The sequence below is a fragment of the Scyliorhinus canicula genome, chromosome 14 (genome assembly GCF_902713615.1).
Source record: "Scyliorhinus canicula chromosome 14, sScyCan1.1, whole genome shotgun sequence".
NCBI classification, from domain to species: Eukaryota; Metazoa; Chordata; class Chondrichthyes; order Carcharhiniformes; family Scyliorhinidae; genus Scyliorhinus; species Scyliorhinus canicula.
Window position 1 is genome coordinate 159,991,697 of NC_052159.1, and position 24,061 is coordinate 160,015,757.

Here is a 24,061-nt window from a genome sequence, read left to right on the forward strand (position 1 = left end):
TAACCATGAACACACACAGGGGGCTTTATGAATACACTGGCCTACCCTTTATGGTTTCCTCCGAATGTGCTATATTCCAGCAAGTAATGGCAAACATTCTGTGGGCCTGTCCCACGTGGCGGTCTATCTGGACGGTGTTCTGATCACAGGCTCGTCCGACCAGGAGCACCTGCAAACCCTGGCTGATGTGCTGAGGTATTTTGAGGAATCCTGCATCCACCTCTGGTGGGAGAAATGTGTCTTCAATGCCACCAAAGTAACATACCTCAGCTGTCACGTACACCGCCATGGTTTACACCCAGTGGGAGGAAAGATACAAGCATTCGGCAGGCTCCTGTACCAGGTGTCCCACCACCTCTGCACAGCTGTGAGAGATGCCTTCTCTCTCACAATCTCCAAATGAAATCAAATTAGCTAAAGTAAAACTTAAAGGTTTCTCTACCTCACAAGGCAACCGCTGCTGGTTTATTTACTCTCCACATCATAGCCCTCTCTAAGCACAATAGAATCACAGTTGGAATTGAATCCAATCCCCACACATACAAACATCTTTGTCCAGCATGAAGTTAACTATAGGTTTTTTAATATAATTTTTATTATTGTCACAAGTAGGCTTACAGTAACATTGCAATGAAGTTACTGTGAAAAGCCCCTAGTCGCCACATTCCGGCGCCTGTTCGGGTACACAGAGGGAGAATTCACAATGTCCAATTCACCTAACAGCACGTCCTTCGGGACCTGTGGTAGGAAACCGGAGCACCCAGAGGAAACTCACGCAGACACAGGGACAACGTGCAGACTCCGCACAGACAGTGACCCAAGCCGGGAATCGAACCTGGGACCCTGGTGCTGTGAAGCCACAGTGCCAACCACTGTGCTACCATGCTGCCCTTCAAGGCCCAGAAACATTACATTTTTTAAAACAGTTAAAACTCTGCCTTATATCTAATATTAACCAGTACAAATATAAATCCCTTCAAACTACCTTTATTTTTCTAACACCTCCCCTTTGAAAGAAAGAAATCTTCAGCATTTTAGTTTTCTGAGTTCACAATTAGACATGTCATAATCTGTAATTACAATGATTTAACCAAAACAGTGATAATAACCTCAGTAGCATCATCAGAATCTATACATGGTAACATCATACCTCAAGTCTTGTGTTTCTTTACCTTATGATTTCCAGTTTTCAAGTAGGAAAATAATGTTTAATTTACGTCTGCAGAGCAATCATTCTTTTTCTCACTTGTAGGTATAGTTCCATTCTCAAGCACACTTTCCAAATTCACATGTGGAAAATTTCATTTTGATTTAACACAGTGAAAATGTCATCTTTGCGTGTTGACATCTCGTTTCTTCCCTTGTCTCTTTTAGTTATTTTAATAATCTTGTTAAGATGCTTATCTTCACTCAGATTACTCTTGCATTGTTTGTTCTTTGAACCTTTTGTGACCTTATTGTTTCTCCCAGTCCCATTTCAAACAAATGGGACTGGGAGTCTCCGACCCTCCACGCTGCAATCGTGCCCAGTGTGGGGGCGGAGAATAGCCGTTCACGCCGGAAATCCAGCACGACGGCGCTTCCGCGATTCTCCACGGACGCACCGGTCGTGCGTGCAGCGGCCCTCACGGCGATTCGCCGCAGAGTCCCGCCGGCGTGGTTCCAACCTGGGAGCTCGGACCCACGGCCACGGTGGACGTCCTGGTAGGAGGGCAGGGGGATCAGACTCCGGGGGGGGGGGGCCCTTCAGGTCCAGGCCTGCAATCGGGGGCAACCGATTGGCTGGCGCCCGCAATCTGGAGGGGGCCTCCTTCCGCCTGGACCCATTGTAGGTCTCCGCCATGTTTCTCGGCGTCAGGGCGGACACGGCAGCCACGCGCATGCGCCAGAGCGGCATATGCATACGCGGACTCACGCCGGCCGTACCGGAGTATCACTCCGCCACCGTGCTGGCCCCCTGAAGACCACTGAATGCTGGGCCAGGAGGCCTGTTGATGCCGGCGTACACTACTCCGGTGTTTACGCCAGCGTCAACACTTGCCCGGGATTTCAGAGAATGCCACCGATTTTCAATTCGGTTTGAACCATGTCAATAGGTTCAATAATCAGAATCATGGGGTGGGGGGGGGGGGGGAGGGCTGAATGGGGGGAGACAGGAGGGACCATAAACCGAACCAGAGGGCGGCAAAATGTATACAGGATCAATTAAAGAAGGACAGGACAAACCTTTCTGTACAATAGTCACTTAATGCGGGTAAGAGAAATGTGATGTAAAAATGGCAATATAAAGATTTTTTTTTAAATCAGAAAATGATAGAATCCCTACAGTGTAGAAGAAGGCCATTTGACCCATCGGGTCTAGACCAACCCTCTGAAAGAGCACCCTACCTTGGCCCACTCCCCCACCCTATCCTTTCCGTCCCATAACTCCTCTTAACCTTTGGACACTTAGGCAATTTAGTGCACCAATCCATCTAACCTGCCAATCTTTGGACTGTGGGAAGAAACCCATGAAGACATGGTGAGAATGTGCAAACTCCACACGGGGGAGGAGGGGGGGGGTTCACCTGAGGCTTGAATTGAAGCCGGGTCCCTGGTGCTGTGAGACAGCAGTGCTAACCACTGTGCCACTGTGCTGCCTCTCTCTGAAGTTTCATAGCTCGTTCTTACCCTTTAATGTTTGTACACAAGTTCCAAACTATCTCAGTCCAGTTCTCAGTAGAGTTTGAATGGTCTTTGGCAAACTGTTCACTCCCTTTTCTCCCGACGATTACATCTCGTGTCGCATCACCAACAAGCATTTTTAAATCAGAATCTTTGGTAATTGACTCAGAAAGATCATTTAGCAATGTCAATACTCCTGGTTGACAATCTGTGCTTTCCAAATATGCAAATACTTCAGTAGTTTTCTTATTGTCCATTACTGACTTTGAGACATCAGTAATATGACTTGGATCAGTTATTTGCTCAACTCAATATTCAACAATGATGTCTTACTCACAGGAACAACTTCCAAATTGTGACACTCCATACCATCCATCTTCTCCTTCATTACAAAACCTTCTAGAATACAGGCCAGGGATGTACTTCTGAGGCTGTACAAGGCTCTGGCCAGACCCCATTTGGAGTATTATGAGCAGTTTTGGGCCCCGTATCTAAGGAAGGATGTGCTGGTCTTGGAAAGGGTCCAGAGGAGGTTTACAAGAATGATCCTTGGAATGAAGAACTTGTCGTATGAGGAACGGTTGAAGACTCTGGGTCTGTACACGTTGGAGTTTAGAAGGGCGAGGGGGAATCTTATTTAAACTTACAGGATACTGCGAGGCCTGGACAGAGTGGACGTGGAGAGGATCTTTCTAGGAAAAACTAGAACCAGAGGACACCATCTCAGACTAAAGGGACGATCCTTTAAAACAGAGATGAGGAGGAATTTCTTCAACCAGTGGGTGGTGAATCTGTGGAACTCTTTGCCGCAGAAGGCTGTGGAGGCCAAATCACTGAATGTCTTTAAGACAGAGATAGATAGGTTCTTGATTAATAAGGGGATCAGGGGCTATGGGGAGAAGGCAGGAGAATGGGGATGAGAAAATATCAGCCATGATTGAATGGCGGCGCAGACTCGATGGGCCGAGTGGCCTAATTCTGCTCCTATGTCTTATGGTCTTATTTTCTCCATTTTGCTTTGAAGTTCAAAAATCTCATTTTTCTACTCATGACAAAATTCTAACAGTTCATTATTTTTCCTTTTTATTTCTGTATCCAACCAATTATTCTGATTTATCAGAACCTCTTTTCTTCTTCAAGGCATTTTCCATGATACCTCATACATGCTTCTAATGCATAATGTTCACCAAGTTTTAACTGAAGATCTACCTCTGCCATGTTTGCTTTTTCAAGTTTATCTTTTAAACAGTTCGTCCTCAGTCAAAAGTTCTACTTTTCCTGACTGATTCCTATTTATTCTCATCAATTCATTTTTTTCATCCACAAACTCTTCTTTCAAACGTGAAAGTTGACTTCCTGTAATAACAGGTTTTCCTTGAATTGCTTGTTACCTGCGCTCGCGGTAACTTCATTGCAGTGTTAATGTAAGCCTACTTGTGACAATAATAAAGATTATTATTGTTATAAGTATCTAATTTTCTCCACAGTAATTAACAGAAGTTTGTCAATATCACCATGATCAACTAACTGCCTATTGCAATACAGTTGTTTCACATGGCTGTCTCCACAAGCCAAATCATTACCTCTGATGAAATCTACTCCTCCAATAGGTAATTTAAGAATAATTCCCACCGTGACAATTCAATTTACAAAATTACTTCTTAAATTAACTTTACACAAATAAACAGGTTCATCCCTTCCATTAATACATCTTACTAATTAATTTCTCTTCATTAAACTTCCTGGGATACAAATTGTATCACCAGCCACCATCAATGATTGCTCTGCTCCGGCAGCACTTTAAATTTTAATTTGTTTACTTATTTTGTTGGACGAGAAACGGGAAGCTTCTTCTTTTGAAACAAAGCATTCAGAACCTCCCATAGTCATAGAAGTTATAGAATCCCTACAATGCAGAAGGATGCCATTCAGCCCATTGAGTCTGCACCAGCCCTTCGAATGAGCACTCTACCTAGATTCACACACCCACCCGATCCCTGCTATCCCAACTAACCTTTTTGGACAATATGGGTCAATTTAGTATGGCCAATCCACCTAACCTGCACATCTTTGGACTGTGGGAGGAAACCGGAGCACCCGGAGGAAACCCAGGCAGACACAGGGAGAATGTGCAGACTCCGCACAGACAGTGACTCAAGCCGGGAATCGAACCCGGGTCCCTGGCGCTGTGAGGCAGCAGTGCTAATCACTGTTAGCCATTGCTAACCACTGCCTGTCTTCCTTCACCAGTACTCAAATAATGCTCTGAACTATCTTGAGGCCTCTCCTCCTTTCTCATTGATTCTGAAGGAACGTGTTTCACCTGCACCAGTGCTACAGTTTTAACTGGTGATGTTTTCCTTCCCACGACCTCAATTTTTCTTCCATTTCATTTCCAACAATACGTTTGTTAGAATCGAAACACTTAGGCCAATGAATGACACTTCCACCCTCAGCATCTTCCTTTTTGATTGGAGGTGCAATTCCCTGACTGTTCCCAACTGTTCCATCTTTTTCCTGTCTGTTTTCATTTCTCCTTTCCACTCTCTATCCATTTCTTGTTTAAAAGCTTGACGGAAAAAAATATTTGGTTCTATGGACAACTTTGTAATCCTCAGCTAACCCTCTTGCCTGTCTAGCAGCTTGAACCTTTTGTTCCTCAACATGTGCCCGAATAAGCAAAAGAAGTGAATCTTTAATTTTTTATAAAACAATCAATTCTTTAAGGGCTTCATTTATTATCTCCAACTTTAATGCTCATATCAACCATGGATTTTGCTTCACCCTCTTGAATTTGATATGAGTTTGCTCAGGCTGCTTTCTTGTGTTTTGAAACTACTGCCTGCACACCTCAGGAATTAACTCATATGCACCAAAGATAGTTTTCTTTACTACATCATAGTCGATAGATAACTCTTCCGATAATGATGCGTACACTTCACTTGCTCTACACCAGTCTATTTTGCAAATGTTTCTTGGTCATTTCATCTGTTCAGCTACCTTTTCAAAGGAAATAAAGAATGCATCCACATCTTTTTCCTCAGGTTTTGGAATGAATTTTGTATGGATTTAAACATTTCTCCACTAGGTTCATGGCCAGAACTGCTTCCTTCCTCAACCTACTCTGGTGTATCTTTTTTAACTGTCAGCATTTTAAGGTGAAATTGTCTCTCTTTCTCCTTTTCACTTCTTCCCTTGCTAATCTTTCTACTTCCAAATCAAGTTTTCTCATTTCATTTTCCTTTTAAAAAGCTCATTCTTTTTCCTGCATTTCAATTTTTTTTTCATTTCTATTTCTTTCCCTTTCTCTTTTTCCATCATTTCAACTTAGTTCATTTGTCATTGAATTGTAGCTAATTATGTGGCTGGCGGACCGGAGAATCGCGATCAGTAACTTTTACTTAAAACGCGGAGGAACAGACTCACAGGACCACTAATTAGTTTTAGCAACAAGAAAAAGACATTTATTAAACATGAAAGAATTGGATTATACTCACCCCTTAGTTTAACAATTACATTCAGATTGTGAGATTAACATGTATTACAAAGTACATTTTAAACTAAAGGTAAAGTCTCCATAGTCCCAGATGACCATAGGCTGCTTTCCCCTTTGAAGGGGGAGCTGATTTAACCTGAGGATCACCACAAATCAGGCGAGGGGCAAGGTTGAAAAGGCGGGGCCTTCATGAATAACTTCAGCCTTGACCCACTACAATTCGCATACTGCCATAAATGGTCCACAGCAGACGCTATCTCCCTGGCCCTACACTCACCCCTGGAGCATCTCGACAACAAGGACTCCCACGTCAGACTCCTATTTATTGACCACAGCTCCGCCTTCAACACCATAATCCCAGCCAAGCTCATATCAAAGCTCCAAAACCTAGGACTTGGCTCCTCTCTCTGCAACTGGATCGTTGACTTCCTGACCCACAGATCACAATCAGTAAGGATAAACAACAACACCCCCTCCACAATAGTCCTCAATACGGGGGCCCCGAAAGGCTGCGTGCTTAGCCCCCTACTAATCTCCTTATACACACATGACAGTGTGGCAAAATTTGGCTCCAACTCCACCTACAAGTTTACTGATGACACGACCAACGTGGGTCGGATCTCGAGCAACGATGAGTCAGAGTAGAGTAGGGAGATAGAGAACCTAGTGGAGTGGTGCAGCGACAACAATCTCTTCCAAATGTCAGCAAAACTAAAAAGCTGGTCATTGACTTCAGGAAGCAAAATATGATACACGCCCCTGTCTATATCAATGGCACCGAGGTGGAGTTGGTTAACAGCTTCTGATTCCGAGGTGTAAACATCACCAACATCACCTGGCTCAACCACGTCGATGCTATGACCAAGAAATCACAACTGCTCCGATACTTCCTGTGGAAACTAAGGAAATTTGGCATGTCCACATTGACTTACCAATTTTTACAGATGCACCATAGAAAGCACCCTATCTGGCTGCATCACAGCCTGGTATGGCAACTGCTCGGCCCAAGAACGTACAAAACTACAGAGTCGTGAACACAGCCCAGTCCATCACACGAACCCGCCTCCCATCCATTGACTCTGTCTACGCCTCCCGCTGCCTGGGGAAAACAGGCAGCATAATCAAAGACCCCTCCCACCCACGTTATTCTCTCTTCCATGGGCAGATTCAATAACAGCTTCTCCCTGCTGTTACCAGACTCCTAAACGACCCTCTTATGGACTGAACTGATCACTTCTCACATCTTCTCTACTGAGTAGTACTGCACTCCTGTATGCTTCACCCTATGTCTGTGTCTATGTATTTATATTGTGTATTTATTGTATGCCCTACGATTTTTCATGTACGGAACGATCTGTCTGGTCTGTACGCAGAACAATACTTTTCGCTTCACCTCGGTACACATGCCAATAAATCAAATCCTAAGGCGGAGGTGTGCCTGCTATAGGACTTTAAGACGTTAAAAGAATTCTTATAGACAAAGAATAAAAGTTAAATAATGTGAATGTTGGAGATGTGAAAATGCTGGAAATACACAGCAGTTGTGACAGCCTCGGTCGAGGGAGAAGCCAAGTTAACATTTCGAGCAAAATCTGACTCTTTTGGGAACTGAAAAAACAAACTCTTTCCATTTGTGGGGCATCCAAAATGAGAGTTCCTCGCCAATCCAGGAAGGAATTGAGGAGAAACCCCCTCGTCGACAGAATGCAGAGGAGTCGCTACCAACCGGTCAATTCCAGAAATACATTTACGGGGAAATTAGATAAACACACGGATGGAGAAAGAGGAGAAGAATATGCTGATGGGGTGAGATGGCATAGAATGGGAGAAAGATGCTGTGGAGCACAGGCCAGATGGGCCGAATGGCTTATTTCTGTGTTGTAAATGTTATGTTTTGCCGCATTCAGATTTTATGAGGTTACTGAAATGTTTATCATACATAGAAACATAGAAAATAGGAGCAGGAGGAAGCCATTCAGCCCTTCAAGCCTGCTCTGCCATTCATTATGATCGTGGCTGATCATCCAACACAATAGCCTAATCCCGGTCCCCCCCCCCCCCCCCCCATATCCTTTGAACCCCTTCGCCCCAAGTTTAATATCTAACTGCTTCTTAAAAACACACAGGGCGGGATTTACCGACTCCCCCTCCCCGACGCGTGATTTAGGACGGAGCGGCCTGCCATCTGATCTACCGGTTCCGCCACTGTCAATGGGATTTCCCATTGACCCCACCCCTCGTTGCCAGGCAACCCCTGCGCCGGTGTGAACAGCCGGTAAATCCCACCCACAATGTTTTGACATCAACTACTTCCTGTGGTAACAAATTCCACAGGCTCACCATTCTCTGGGTGAAGAAATTTCTCCTCATCTCTGTCCTAAATGGTCTACCCCGTATCCTCAGACTGTGACCCTGGTTCTGGACTCCCCCGCCACCGGGAACATCTTCCCTGAATCTACCCTGACCAGCCCTGTGAGAATTTTATAGGTTTCTATGAGATCCCACCTCATTCTTCTGAACACCAGCAAATACAATCCTAACCAATTCAATCTCTCCTCGGAAGTCAGTTCCGCCATTCCAGGGATCAGGGGGGAAGTGATGAGGAAACTCCCTCATTAGTAATGGAGCTTTCTTCACTTTAGTCAAGAGTTCAGGAATTGGCTATTCCCAATTAAATTCGGGCTGCGAGTCAAAACATCTGTTGTTCGCTTTGAAGATGAAGTCTGCGCTGAGAGGAGAGAGCGTCTTCACCTGGAGTTTGTGCTCTGAGGAGAGAGCATCTGCACCTGGAGCCTGTGCTCTTAGGAGAGAGGGTCTTCGCCTGGAGCCTGTGCGGAGAGGAGAGAACATCTTCACCTGGAGTTTGTGTTCTGAGGAGAGAGTGTCTCCACCTGGAGTCTGTGCTGTGAGGAGAGAGAATCTTCACCTGGAGTCTGTGCTGTGAGGAGAGAGAGTCTTCAGCTGGAGCCTGTGCTCTGAGGAGAGAGAGTCTTCACCTGTAGTATGTGCTGTGAGGCGAGAGCATCTTCACCTGGAGCCTGTGCTCTGAGGAGAGAGTGTCTTCAACTGGAGCCTGTGCTCTGAGGAGAGAGAGTCTTCACCTGGAGTCTGTGCTGTGAGGAGACAGCGTCTTCACCTGGAGCATGTGCTCGGAGGAGAGAGTGTCTTCACCTGCAATCTGTGCTCTGAGGAGACAGTGTCTTCACCTGCAGTCTGTGCTCTAAGGAGAGAGAGTCTTCACCTGGAGTCTGTGCTGTGAGGAGAGAGTCTTCATGTGTAGTTGGTACTGTGAGGAGAGAGTGTCTTCACCTGCAGTCTGTGCTGTGAGGAGAGAGTCTTCATCTGGAATCTGTGCCCTGAGGAGAGAGTCTTCACCTGGAGTCTGTGCTCTGAGGAGAGAGAGTCTTCACCTGGAGTCTGTGCTCTGAGGAGAGAGCATCTTCATCTGGAATCTGTGCTGTGAGGAGAGATTGTCTTCACCTGGGGTCTGTGCTCTGAGGTGAGTGTGTCTTCACCTGGAGCCTGCTGTCTGCGGAGAGAGCGTCTTCACTTGGAGTCTGTGCTGTGAGGAGAAAGGGTCTTCAGCTGGAGTCTGTGCTGTGAGGAGAGAGCGTCTTCATCAGGAGCCTGTGCTCTGAGGAGGGAGGGTCTTCACCTGGAGTCTGTGCTGTGAGGTGTGAGAGTCTTCACGTCGACACTGTGCTGTGAGGAGAGAGCATCTTCAACTGGATCCTGTGCTCTGAGGAGAGAGAGTCGTCACCTGGAGTCTGTGCTGTGAGGAGAGATTGTCTTCACCTGGAGTCTGTGCTCTGAGGAGAGAGAGTGTTCACGTGGAGTCGGTGCTCTTAGGAGAGATGGCCTTCATCCGCTGTCTGTGCTCTGAGGAGAGAGTGTCTTCACCTGGAGCCTGTGCTGTGAGGAGAGTGAGACTTCAGCTGGACCCTGTGCTGTGAGGAGAGAGTCTTCAGCTGGAGCCTGTGCTGTGAGGAGAGAGCATCTTCACCTGCAGTCTGTGCTCTGAGGTGAGAGCATGTTCACCTGGAGTCTGTGCTGTGAGGATAGAGAGTCTTGTCCTGGAATCTGTGCTGTGAGAAGAGAGTGTTCACCTGGATGCTGTGCTCTGAGGAGGGAGGGTCTTCAGCTTGAGCCTGTGCTCTGAGAGAGTTTCTTCACCTGGAGTCTATGCTGTGAAGAGAGAACGTCTACACCTGGAGCCTGTGCTCTGAGGAGACAGTGTCTTCACCTAGAGCCTATGCTGTGAGGAGTGAGTCTTCACCTGGAGTCTGTGCTCTGAGGAGAGCCTACCTTCACCTGGAGACTGTGCTCCGAGGAGAGAGCGTCTTCACCTGGAATCTGTGCTGTGAGGAGAGAGGGTCTTCACCTGGAATCTGTGCTCTGAGGAGAGAGGCTTCACCTGGAATCTGTGTTCTGAGGTGAGTGTGTCTTCACCTGGAGCCTGCTGTCTGCGGAGAGAGCGTCTTCACTTGGAGTCTGTGCTGTGAGGAGAGAGGGTCTTCATCTGGAGCCTGTGCTGTGAGCAGAGTGAGTCTTCACCTGGAGTCTGTACTGTGAGGAGAGAGTCTTTGCGTGGCTTCGGTACTCTGAGGAGAAAGCATCTTCACCTGGACCCTGTGCTCTGATGAGAGACCGTCTTCATCTGGAGCCTCTGCTCTGAGGAGAGTGAGTCTTCACCTGGAGCCTGTGATGTGAGGAGAGAGTCTTCACGTCAAGCCTGTGCTGTGAGGAGAGAGCATCTTCAACTGGAGCCTGTGCTCTGAGGAGAGAGTCTTCACGTCGAGCCTGTGCTGTGAGGAGAGAGCATCTTCACCTGGAGTCTGTGCTGTGAGGGGAGACGTCTTCTCCTGGAGTCAGTGCTTTGAGGAGAGACTATCGTCACCTGGAATCTGTGCTGTGAGGAGAGAGAGTCTTCACCTGGAGCCTGTGCTCTTAGGAGACAGTGTCCTCACGTAGAACCTATGCTGTGAGGAGTGAGTCTTCACCTGGAGTCTGTGCTCTGAGGAGAGAGAGTCTTCACCTGGAGTCTGTGCTGTGAGGAGAGTCTTCACGTTGAGTCGGTGCTCTTAGTAGAGATGGCCTTCATCTGCTGTCTGTGCTCTGAGGAGAGAGTGTCTTCACCTGGAGTCTGTGCTGTGAGGAGAGAGAGTCTTCACGTGGAGTCGGTGCTCTTAGGAGAGATGGCCTTCATCTGCTGTCTGTGCTGTGAGGAGAGTGAGTCTTCAGCTCGACCCTGTGCTGTGAGGAGAGAGGGTCTTCACCTGGAGCCTGTGCTGTGAGGAGAGAGAGTCTTGTCGTGGAGCGTGTGCTGGGAGGAGTGGCAGTCTTAACCTGGAATCTGTGCTGTGAGGAGAGAGTCTTCACATGGATGCTGTGCTCTGAGGAGGGAGGGTCTTCACCTAGAGACTGTGCTGTGAAGAGATTGTCTTCACCTGGTGTCTATGCTGTGAGGATTGAGTCTTCACCTAGAGTCTGTGCTGTGAGGAGAGAGTACCTTCACCTGGAGACTGTGCTCTGAGGAGAGAGAGTCTTCGCCTGGAGTCTGTGCTGTGAGAAGAGAGCATCTTCAACTGGAGCCTGTGCTCAGTGGAGAGAGGGTCGTCATCTGGAGCCTGTACTGTGAGGAGAGAGGGTCTTCACCTGGATCCTGTGCTGTGAGGAGGGATGGCGTTCATCTGGTGTTTGTGCTCTGAGGAGAGACTGTCTTCTCCCAGAGTCTGTCCTCAGTTCAAAGAGCATCTTCACCTGGAGCCTGTACTCTGAGGAGAGAGCGTATTCACCTGAAGTCTTTGCTCTGAGGTGAGAGTCTTAATGTGGAGTCGGTACTGTGAGGAGAGATTCACCTGGAGTCTGTGCTCTGAGGAGAGAGGGTCATCACCTGGAGTCTGTGCTGTGAGGAGATGCGTCTCCTCTTGGAGCCTGTGCTGTGAGGAGAGAGGGTCTTCACCTGGAGTCTGTGCTGTGAGGAGAGAGGGTCTTCACCTGGAGTCTGTGCTGTCAGGAGAGAGCATCTTCACCTGGAGCTTGTGCTGTGAGGAGAGAGTCTTCAGCTGGAGCCTGTGCTGTGAGGAGAGAGTCTTCAGCTGGAGCCTGTGCTGTGAGGAGAGAGCATCTTCAGCTGGAGCTTGTGCTGTGAGGAGGGAGTCTTCAGCTGGAGCCTGTGCTTTGAGCAGAGAGTCTTCACCTGGAGTCTATGCTGTGAGGAGAGAACGTCTTCACCTGGAGCCTGTGGTCTGTGGAGACAGTGTCTTCTCCTAGAGCCTATGCTGTGAGGAGTGAGTCTTCACCTGGAGTCTCTGCTCTGAGGAGAGAGTACCTTCCCCTGGAGACTGTGCTCCGAGGAGAGAGCGTCTTCACCTGGAGGCTGTGCTGTGAGGAGAGAGAGTCTTCACCTGGAGCCTGTGCTCTGAGGAGAGAGTCTTCACCTGGATCCTGTGCTGTGAGGAGGGTGTCTTCACCTGGAGGCTGTGCTGTGAGGAGACAATGTCTTCACCTGGAGCCTGTGCTCTGCGGTGAGAGAGTCTTCGCCTGGAGAGTGGGCTGTGCGGAGAGAGTCTTCACCTGGAGACTGTGCTCTGCGGAGAGAGTCTTCACATGGAATCTGTGCTCTGGGTTAAAGAGCCTCTTCACCTGAAGTCTGTGCTGCGAGGAGAGAGGGTCTTCACCTGGAATCTGTGCTGTGAGTAGAGAGTGTATTCATCTGGAGCTTGTGCTGTTAGGACAGAGTGTTTTCACCTGGAGTCTGTGCTATGAGGAGAGAGTCTTCACGTGGAGTCGGTGCTCTGAGGAGAGATGGCCTTCATCTGCTGTCTGTGTTTGGAGGAGACAGGGTCTTAACCCGGAGTCTGTGCTGTGAGGAGAGAGTCATCACGTGCCGTCGGTGCTCTGAGGAGAGATGGCCTTCATCTGCTGTCTGTGCTCTGAGGAGAGAGGGTCTTCACCTGGAGCCTGTGCTGTGATGAGATGAGTCTTCACCTGGAGTCTCTGCTGTGAGGAGAGAGCGTCTTCACCTGGAGTCTGTGCTGTGAGGAGAGAGTCTTCACCTAGAGCCTGTGCTCTGAGGAGAGAGTGACTTTTCCTGGAGTCTGTGCTGTGAGGAGGGATGGCCTTCGTCTGGTGTCAGTGCTCTGAGGAGAAACCGCCTTCTCCCAGAGTCTTTCCTCAGAGCATAGAGCATCTTCCCCTGGAATCTGTGCTGTGAGGAGAGAGTTTTCACCTGGAGTCTGTGCTGTGAGGAGAGAGTCTTCACCTGGAGGCTGTGCTCTGAGGAGGGAGGGTCTTCACCTTGAGCCTGTGCTCTGAGAGAATTTCTTCACCTGGAGCCTGGGCTCTGAGGAGAGAGTTTCTTCACCTGGAGCCTGTGCTCTGAGGAGATTGTCTTCACCTGGAGTCTATGCTGTGAGGAGAGAGCGTCTTCACCTGGAGGCTGTGCTGTGAGGAGAGAGGGTCTTCACCTGGATCCTGTGCTGTGAGGAGGGTTTCTTCACCTGGAGTCTGTGCTGTGAGGTGTGAGAGTCTTCACCCTGAGTCTATGCTGTGTGGAGAGAGTCTTCACCTGGAGGCTGTGCTCTGAGGAGATAGTGTCTTCACCTGGAGTCTATGCTGTGAGGAGACAGTGTCTTCACCTAGTGCCTATGCTCTGCGGTGACAGAGCCTTCGCCTGGAGAGTGGGCTCTGCGTAGCGAGTCTTCACCTGGAGCCTGTGCTCTAATGAGAGGGTCTTCACCTGGATCCTGTGCTGTGAGTATTGAAAGACTTCACCTGATGTCTGTGCTGCGAGGAGAGAGGGTCTTCACCTGGAATCTGTGCTGAGTAGAGAGTGTATTCATCTGGAGCTTGTGCTGTTAGGACAGAGTGTCTTCACCTGCAGTCTGTGCTGTGAGGAGAGAGTGTCTTCACCTGGAACCTGTGCTGTGAGGAGAGAGTCTTCATGTGGAGTCGGTGCTCTGAAGAGAGATGGCCTTCATCTGCTGTCTGTGCTCTGAGGAGAGAGGGTCTTCACCTGGAGCCTGTGCTGTGAGGAGATGAGTCTTCTCCTAGAGCCTATGCTGTGAGGAGTGAGTCTTCACCTGTAATCTGTGCTGTGAGGAGAGAGTGTCTTCACCTGGAGCCTCTGCTGTGAGGAGAGAGAGTCTTCACCTGGAGTCTGTGCTGTGAGGAGATGAGTCTTCTCCTGGAGCCTGTGCTGTGAGGAGAGAGTGTCTTCACCTGGAGCCTCTGCTGTGAGGAGAGAGAGTCTTCACCTGGAGTCTGTGCTGTGAGGAGAGAGGATCTTCACCTCGAGTCTGTGCTGTGAGGAGAGAGTGTCTTCACCTGGAGTCTGTGCTGTGAGGAGAGAGAGTCTTCACCTGTTGTCTGTGCTGTGAGGAGATGATTCTCCTCTTGGAGCCTGTGCTGTGAGGAGAGAGGGTCTTCACCGGGAGTCTGTGCAGTATGGAGAGTGAGTCTTCACTTGGAGCCTGTGCTGTGAGGAGAGAACGTCTTCACTTGGAACCTGTGCTGTGAGGAGTGCGTCTTCACCTGGAGTCTGTGCTATGAGGAGAGAGTACCTTCACCTGGAGACTGTGCTCCGAGGAGAGAGAGTCTTCACCTGGAGACTGTGCTCTGAGGAGAGAGCGTCTTCACCTGGAGTCTGTGCTCTGAGGAGAGAGTGTCTTCATCTGGAGCCTGTGCTCTGAGGAGAGAGCGTCTTCACCTGGACCCTGTGCTGTGAGCAGAGAGAGACTTCACCTGGAGCCTGTGCTGCGAGCAGAGATAGTCTTCACCTGGAGCCTATGCTGTGAGGAGAGAGTTCTCATTGGATGCTGTGCTCTGAGGAAAGAGGGTCTTCAACTTGAGCCAGTGCCCTGAGGGAGTTTCTCACCTGGAGGCTGTGCTCTGAGGAGAGAGAGTCTTCATCTGGAGCCTGTGCTCTGAGGAGAGAGTTTCTTCACCTGGAGTCTATGCTGTGAGGAGACAGTGTCTTCACCTAGTGCCTATGCTCTGCGGTGAGAGAGTCTTCGCCTGGAGAGTGGGCTCTGCGTAGCGAGTCTTCACCTGGAGACTGGGCTCCGCGAAGAGAGAGTCTTCGCCTGGAGTCCGTGCTCTGAGGAGAGAGAGTCTTCACATGGAATCTGTGCTCTGGGTTAAAGAGAGGCTTCACCTGAAGTCTGTGCTGTGAGGATATAGATATAGAGAAATACAGCACAGAACAGGCCCTTCGGCCCACGATGTTGCGCCGAACTTTTGTCCTAGGTTAATCATAGAATTTTGGACAATTTTTCATGGCCAATCCACCCAACCTGCACATCTTTGGACTGTGGGAGGAAACCGGAGTACCCGGAGGAAACCCACGCAGTCACGGGGAGGAGAGAGTCTTCACGTGGAGAGATGGCCTTCATCTGCTGTCTGTGCTCTGAGGAGAGAGGGTCTTCACCTGCAGCCTGTGCTGTGAGGAGAGAGTCTTCAACTGGAGCCTGTGCTCTGAGGAGAGAGAGTCTTCTCCTGGAATCTGTCCTCTGAGGTGAGTGTGTCTTCACCTGGAGCCTGTGATGTGAGGAGAGAGCATCTTCACCTGGAGTCTGTGCTTTGAGGAGAGGCTCTTCACCTGGAGTCTGTGCTGTGAGGAGAGAGAGTCTTCTCCTGGAATCTGTGCTCTGAGGTGAGTGTGTCTTCACCTGGAGCCTGTGATGTGAGGAGAGATAGTCTTAACCTGGAGTCTGTGCTCTGAGGAGAGAGTCTTCACCTGGATTCTGTGCTGTGAGGAGAGGCTCTTCACCTGGAGTCTGTGCTGTGAGGAGAGAGAGTCTTCTCCTGGAATCTGTGCTCTGAGGTGAGTGTGTCTTCACCTGGAGCCTGTGATGTGAGGAGAGATAGTCTTAACCTGGAGTCTGTGCTCTGAGGAGAGAGTCTTCACCTGGATTCTGTGCTGTGAGGAGAGAGTCTTCACCTGGAGCCTGTGCTATGAGGAGAGAGTCTTCACCTGGCATCTGTGCTGTGAGGAGATGAGTCTCCTCTTGGAGCCTGTGCTGTGAGGAGTGAATCTTCACCTGGAGTCTGTGCTCTGAGGTGAGTGTCTTCACCTGGACTTTGTGCTGTGAGGAGAGAACGTCTTCACCTGGAGTCAGTGCTCTGAGTAGAGAGCGTCTTCTGCTGGAGCCTATGCTCTGAGGAGCGAGCGTCGTCTTCTGGAGCCTGTGCTCTGAGGAGAGAGAGTCTTCACCTGCAGTCGGTGCTGTGAGGAGAGAGTCTTCACCTGGAGTCTGTGCTGTGACGAGACAGACTCTACACATGGAGACTGCTCTGAGGACAGAGTTTTCACCTGGTGTCATTGCTGTGAGGAGAGAGAGTCTTCACCTGGACCCTGTGCTGTGAGCAGAGATAGTCTTCACCTGGAGTTTGTGCTGTGAGGAGAGAGTCTTCACCTGGAGTCTGTGCTGTGACAAGACAGAGTCTTCACCTGGAGACTGTGCTCTGAGGAGAGAGAGTCTTCACCTGCAGTCGGTGCTGTGAGGAGAGAGAGTCTTCACCTGAGGTCTGTGCTGTGACGAGACAGAGTCTTCACCTGGAGACTGTGCTCTGAGTAGAGTGTTCTCACCTGGAGCCTGTGCTGTGAGGAGAGGGTCTTTACCTGGAGTCGGTGCTCTGAGGAGAGAGAGTGCCTTGAGCTGGAGTTGGTGCTCTGAGGAGAGAGCATCTTCTGCTGGAGCCTATGCTCTGTGGAGAGAGAGTCTTCACCTGAAGCCTGTGCTGTGAGGAGAGGGTCTTCACCTGGAGTCTGTGCTGTGAGGAGAGAGGGTCTTCACCTGGATCCTGTTCTGTGAGGAGAAAGTGCCTTCACCTGGTGCCTATGCACTGCGGAGAGTTCTTAGCTGGTTCTGGTCACATTCTCTCCACTGTCTGTCTGTAACATTTGGGGAAGTATCCTCTCTCTGTGGAACAATCAGTTGGGAGGCGAGGTGGGGTTAATGCTCTCTGTGTGCACAGCAGCAAGTGAATCAAGTGCTTCAGGAGTTAACTGAGGAAGGAGGTGAAGTTTCTTTATTCTGAAATATCTGTCAGGAACAATCCATTGGCATGAAAATGCTGGGTATTATGTATCTGGTTCCCAGCGATTGGACAGACTCCTTTTGAGTCCCGCAGAAGCCGGTAATACAAATAAGTTGCACTTAATCATTTAATGAGAGTTACTAAATGATACACATCTTTGATTGTGAATAAATCTTTGTCTTTTTGGCTAGGCTTTTACTGGGAGTTGTGCCACGAATTGACCGGAGAATTGTATGGCAACACTTTGATAGTGAGATTTCAGCCATGAATCGGATCTTTGTCCTCGGGCGATTCAAAGACCCGCCACCTGTTGAAATTAAAACGGAGAAAAAGGATCCCAGAGTTAGTGGGGGAGATGAAACAAAAGATCCAGCTGTCAGGGCCTGAAGGATTCACTGTGGGTTTGAGGGATAAAGCTCCTACTGCGAATCTCACCTGGCAGCGAGGGGAACTCCCTGAGTGAGAGGGAGTCGCTGCTGGAATCTCCGTGATCTTCACCATGTCAGAGAGAGAGAGACCTTCCTGATACTCAGCAAATGGCTGCTTCATTTTAATGTGAACCATTTTATTAAATGAAATCCGCCTCTATTTTCCAGAGGCCGAGCCTTTTTATTTGCAGAATTTCAGAGACATCCATCATCATCGACTTGACAAAAGCAGCTCGTGTCTCAGTTGCGGTTTTAACCCGGTGAGATTAAAGATAAGAACTGGATTGCCAAACCTAACCTTTGCACCAACAAAGACAGGCGCCCTATTATCCCCTGCAGTCCCTTCCATTTCATTGTCCCTGGGTTAAAACACGCCCATTTGTGGATTTTTAAACCAATGTCAATGCTTTGTGCAACAGCAGGAGACATTCCCAGTGAAGTTTGGGAAACTTATTCTGGTTAGTTTGGTTAAACTGGAGCTGACTCAGAGATTTGGTGACTCACATTCCCTGGGTGGTTGTGGTATATTTCGGGGGGGGGGGGGGGGGGGGGGGGGGAGAGAATGATCGTCCTGACTATCTGCACACACTACACATGTTTACACGTGGCTCTTCCTTCAGGATTATACCGATGCTGTCCGTGTCACAGATCAAGTTAATATTTCTCTGTCAATCTGAGCCGCGCAGCTGCTTAACTGTCTCCCACTTCTCCAGCATTGATGTTGTGGCAGTGTCTGCGATCCCTATCCACACTTTTGTACTTCCCATTGCATTTACACTTCAGCTGTGAGGGGAAAGGTTGAACATTAACAATGGGTTCAGTGGCTTATTGTTGCGTTTTGTATAAACTGGAACCGGCTCGAGTGAAAGAGGAGCCTTCGCTACTTGTAGGAACTTGGGCAGGAAATTCACCCCTCGGGAGGATGTGAATTTCATTCCCCCCCCCCCCCCCTGTAAATCTACACTCACTGGTCCTGGTTTAAGATGTGCGATTGTGGGTTGGTTGGATATTTGAATGGGACACACCAGTTCCACCTCGGGAAGAGCTGAATTGGTAAGTTTGGCTTCTTCTCTGCATCCAAGAGCACTTTGGGATGGGCAGAAAGGAGGTTGCAGTTTACAAAGGCTCAGAAACAGATTCTTGGCTAGATGTGAAAGTTAACATTTATTTAATTTGCCCGGTTGCTTTGGGGAAAATTAATCTCTCTGAGCACCATTAAATTATTCCACAAAAGCGGACAGAATACTATTTGGAGCGGGTGTGTGTTGGATTCGGTGGAGTTCTCTCATTCCTCGCTCGGGCTCTCTCTCTCTCTCTCTCTCCCCAGGAGTGAAGACGTCATCAGCAAATGGAATAACTCTAATGGATATGTCAATTGAAAATGATATGCCGAACCATGTGGAGCTGACCTGTTCACATGCAAAACCTGGATAGCGTGTGACAGGACTTGGCATGACAGAGTGAGGCACTTACTCAGCAAGATAACTTGACAACGCAATTGCAGTCATCAGTAGCAATCACCATTGCAGGCTCCAAATAAATTGCAAATTGCAGTTTTAGGCAAAAGAGCGAGGTCCTTTCCGAAAACTTCTGGGTGCCCTGTTCGATTTTGGAACTTTGTATAGTGAGGGAAAGGCAACGGTCTGATTTCAAACCCTTTAGAAAATGCCAGTGAAGTGTATTGTTCACACTGGGACTATTCGCTGCCTGATTGTTGATGCTAATTTATGTAAATATGCTGTAAAGAGAAAAAAACATTTTGTCTTTTTGCCAGCTCTCTCATTAATCGGTAAACAGTGTATCCTTGGTAATTGCATTCCATATTTGCTAAACAAAAATTGTGTAATTAAAACAGATAATTATTTTATAGGGATGCATATCCTGAACTATGTCCTTGATAGAAACTGTAAAGTATCACTATTGTTACTTCTAATAACTCTTAATAATGTTCAACATAAATTAAACTGAAAAATAGTTAATATGAAAATACAAAAATAAACATTTTGCATAAAACCTCAGTTTGAGAATCTGAATTATAAACTGAACAGATGCCGCGAGTGAACTCCAAAGAGGGCGGTCAGGAAGTTAGAAGAGGGATGTAATATTAGGTTATAGACCCAAAAATAAATATTTTGAAAAGGAATTACGTTCAGGTTAAATTACTTCCCTTGACTCCGACATCTGCAAAACACTGGCTGCCAGAATGGAGTATTTCAACTCGGCATTTCCATTTCAACATCATTTAAACTTCGACCGAAACATGTTTCTGGATTTTGTAAATAATGCAAGGTTTCCAATCTCTATCAAACTTATTTTAATAATTACAGTTTGGGAACTATGTATAAAGTTCACTGAAACACAACATGAAGGTGAAATGCTCCCTAATCAGTCATTAGAAAGGTGGACAATCGCGCCCACGCTCACTGTTGATCGGAATTGTTCAAACCCACTCCTCACTACAGACCCCAACTTTCATTCTGCAATTTAGTTCAGGCCGTTATTAGAAAATACATGTGACTTTTTGGGGGCGAGGTAGACCCAGCCCAGCGCCAGGTTAAAAACATTCTGCAGGTTCACAGAATAACCATTTTGAAAACAATTTTAATAGTGCGGCCGTTTTAAATGGTTCAACATTTTCACTCTCTTTTTTTGGTTTGGTTGGTGTGCTGGACAATGCTGAAGTTTGTTTGGACTCTGTCTTTGACCAACAGATGAATGACTTGAATGGTTTGAGGGCAGTTGCTGGACAGGAGCGCCGCGGTGGGAATTATTCCTGAGCAGGTTTGCTGCATATTCGGAGATGTGGAGCCGCAGAAAGCGCTTCATCCAAACACTCTTCATTGCTCCTCTTAGCAATTCCTTTCAAGTCTTGTAATCCCCTCCTTAGCCCCTGTTAGCACCTAACCTTCCCTGTCTTCATCTATTACTTCTTACTAGACGCTAAATCACATGTCTATCCCCCTCCCCCTTTCTTTTTAGCAACCTATTGTGCTCATCAATCTGATCTGTGGTCTTTTTGTTGCACTTTCGGACCAAAACCCCACAGTCATTATTTTCTCTTCTATCGTGTGCTGTCTTCCTTTGATTAGACTAGTCAGCCTTGACATTATGTTTCCGCAAGATCCTATCCATTACCCTGTCACTAAGACATCCTGAAAATCCCGAGCTGAGGCTCTGCAGAAGGTGAGACATGAAATCATCAGCCATCTAAAGCTAATTACCCTCGACTGAAGTTAATTAAATACTTGTTAGCAGCAGCCGGCACAGCGGCCTAATTAAAGTTGTCTAATAATGGCACATTGACACATGAAATTCCTATAAGGTCTAAATAAATTTGAACGGGGCAGATTATTGTGCCCGATCTGGATGGAGAGAGTCAATTTATTGATGCTGGCAAACTCATTTCCCTAACACAAAAGATTCCTTTCATCCTGGACTATTCCACTGACAAACTCATTTCAAGTGCTTAGATAAAATACCCCAGTTAATTGATTAGAAACAATCCCGTAATTAAACCAATATATCAATTTGTAACAAGATTGTTATCCACTGAGTGTCCGAGCTCCTCCCTGTGATAGAGATTTTGGAAAAGCATTCTGAATTTCACCCATTTCGAGAGCAAAAATATTTATCTCCTATCTGCCTGACTAAATACACAGTTATATTATTGTAATCATTAAATACAAATATCGCTGATTATAATAATCACACTTATTACAAGAAGGTATGATTGTAATGGCCCAATTACAGTTATGAATGAATAACTAATAATCAATTAAATACATGAATATAAATTATAATAACACCATCTAATAATCGTAGTCCAACTAATGTATCGTTGGTTGCAATAATCAAATTAGTGTCTGATTAAAATAATGCAATTAAATGTAAAAGTGTGCTTGTACTTATCTAATTAAATATCTTTGATTACATTAATCTCATTTACTATAAAATTTTGATTCAGAATCCAGTCAAATATTGGTCTCTCCTGGTAATGATCCAAATAAATATGAATGTTTGAGTAGAATTATTTGATTATATTAATGTCAATTACGAGAATGTATGATTCGTGTAATTTTATATATTAAGAATATGTCATTTACTTACATTTATGGCTAATAAATGCAGGAAACGTGTAATCGTGACCATAATAATCCCACTAAATATATTTGCCAAGGATTTTCACCGTTGCCTTGGATTTCACCGTAATCTGCCCGATATTGAACAGACCAGAGCAAAAATGATCGCAAGATTTCAAATACAAATTATGTCAAATTCAAATCAAGCTTCCCGAATCTTTTCAGCTAGTTTTAAGAATATACTGTGCTAGAAACTGTCCCCATCCTTCAAGCTGGTCGTACTTCCGAGGAAGTAAATCACCATTCTTCACTTATTGTATCATTTGCTCAGGGCGCTAACACGCAGGTCTAACTTTTAAATAGATATTGTTTAATTTACTTTGACATCGATATCAGTACCAATTAGCAGTTAGCATGGTGTGAGGTACATTACTCATTTTCAGTTATTTAAATTCTGATTATTCAGGTGATCTGGAAAGTGATTTCATAGAATTTACAGTGCAGAAGGAGGCCATTCGGCCCATCGAGTCCGCACCGGCTCCTGGAAAGAGCACCCCACCCAAGGTCAACACCTCCACCCCATCCCCATAACCCAGTAACCCCACCCAACACTAAGGGCAATTTTGGACACTAAGGGCAATTTATCATGGCCAATCCACCTAACCTGCACATCTTTGGACTGTGGGAGGAAACCGGAGCACCCGGAGGAAACCCACGCACACACGGGGAGAGCGTGTAGACTCCGAACAGAGAGTGACCCAAGCCGGAATCGAACCTGGGACCCTGGAGCTGTGAAGCGATTGTGCTAACCACTGTGCTACCGTGCTGCCTCATGCTGCCCCTAAATGTTTATATTTTGTGATCAATTCATTTTCCGCGAGAATAACCGCCGAGTTACTGCTTTTAAATGTCTGAAGGAATAAAGAAGACTCCGACACTACTTCATCTTGTTGATATACAACTTGAGGGGGAGGGGCACTCCGCTAAACCGAGCGCAATTTTGGGCACAATTTTCGCTCGGATTGTACCCAAAGTGGAAACTCTATCCCAGTTGATGTAAAATAGATGAGTATATATATGCTCAAAATATTTATTCTGAATATGTAGGTGTTGCTGGGAAGACCACATCTATTGTTGTTTCCTGAGGTTGATGATGAACCATCTCCTTAAACTGATGCGGTCCACGTGATGAAGTCACTCCCACAATGATCCTGCTCCTGCTCCTGGTCCTGATCCTGGTTCTGGGGACAGCTTCCTCTGGGGAAGGTCAGGGGTCATGGTCCTGGGGACATCATCCTCTGGAGAACGTCAGGGGTCCTGGAGACATCTTCCTTTGGAGAAGGTCAGGGGTCACGGTGTTGCGGACATCTTCCTCTGGAGAAGGTCAGGGGTCATGGTCCTGGGGATATCTTCCTTTGGAGAAGGTCAAGGATCATGGTCCTGGAGACATCTTCCTCTGGAGAAGGTCAGAGGTCCTGGTCCTGGGGACATCTTCCTCTGGAGAAGGTCAGGGGTCATGGTCCTGGGGACATCTTCCTCTGGAGAAGGCCAGGGGTCATGGTACTGGATACATCTTCCTTTGGAGAAGGTCAGGGGTCATGGTGCTGGGAACATCTTCCTCTGGAGAAGGTCAGCAAAGAGGAACAGTGTTTTCTGAAGGGCATCAGGAAGATTTACATTAGAATATTCACTGGACAAGACCACCCATACCCACACCATGTGTACAATGGGAGAGTGGGAGTCTGGGAGAGTCACTCTAACCTCTTTACACATCTCCATCCTCCACACACAGGGTTCAATGTTAGACTTGTCCGGGTAGCTGTATCCAGGATGGGGCCAGCAGTTTGGCTGTGGTGTGCTGGGAATATCGCCCCAGATGACATGCACACATCTTCATACTGACCAATCAAGCGGTCAGCTCACACCAGGAGCGCCAATGGCTTCACACAACCCCAGATGATGGGAGAGGGCGCCGCCTGCTAAAGGCAGAGACCCAGCTCCAGTTTTCACGCATAGGATTACTTGGGGCTGACTGGGGGGGTTGGCGGGGGCGAGGGGGTAGGGGGTTGAGGGTGGCGGGGATAGGGGCGAGGGTGGTGGCCGATCGGGGGGCTGAGGGTGGTGGGCAGGAGGGGGTGAGGGAGGTGGTTGCTGGGGGGGGTAAGGGTGGCGGGAAATGGGGGGTGAGGGAGGTGGGCGATGGGGGGTGAGGGGGCAGCGATATGGGGGGTGAGGGTGGTGGGCGATTGGGGGGGGTGAGGGTGGGCGATGGGGGCTGAGGGTGGTGGGTGATTTGGGGGGTGAGGGGGAGGGGGAAAGGGAGGGGAGGGGGAAAGGGAGAGGAGGGGGAG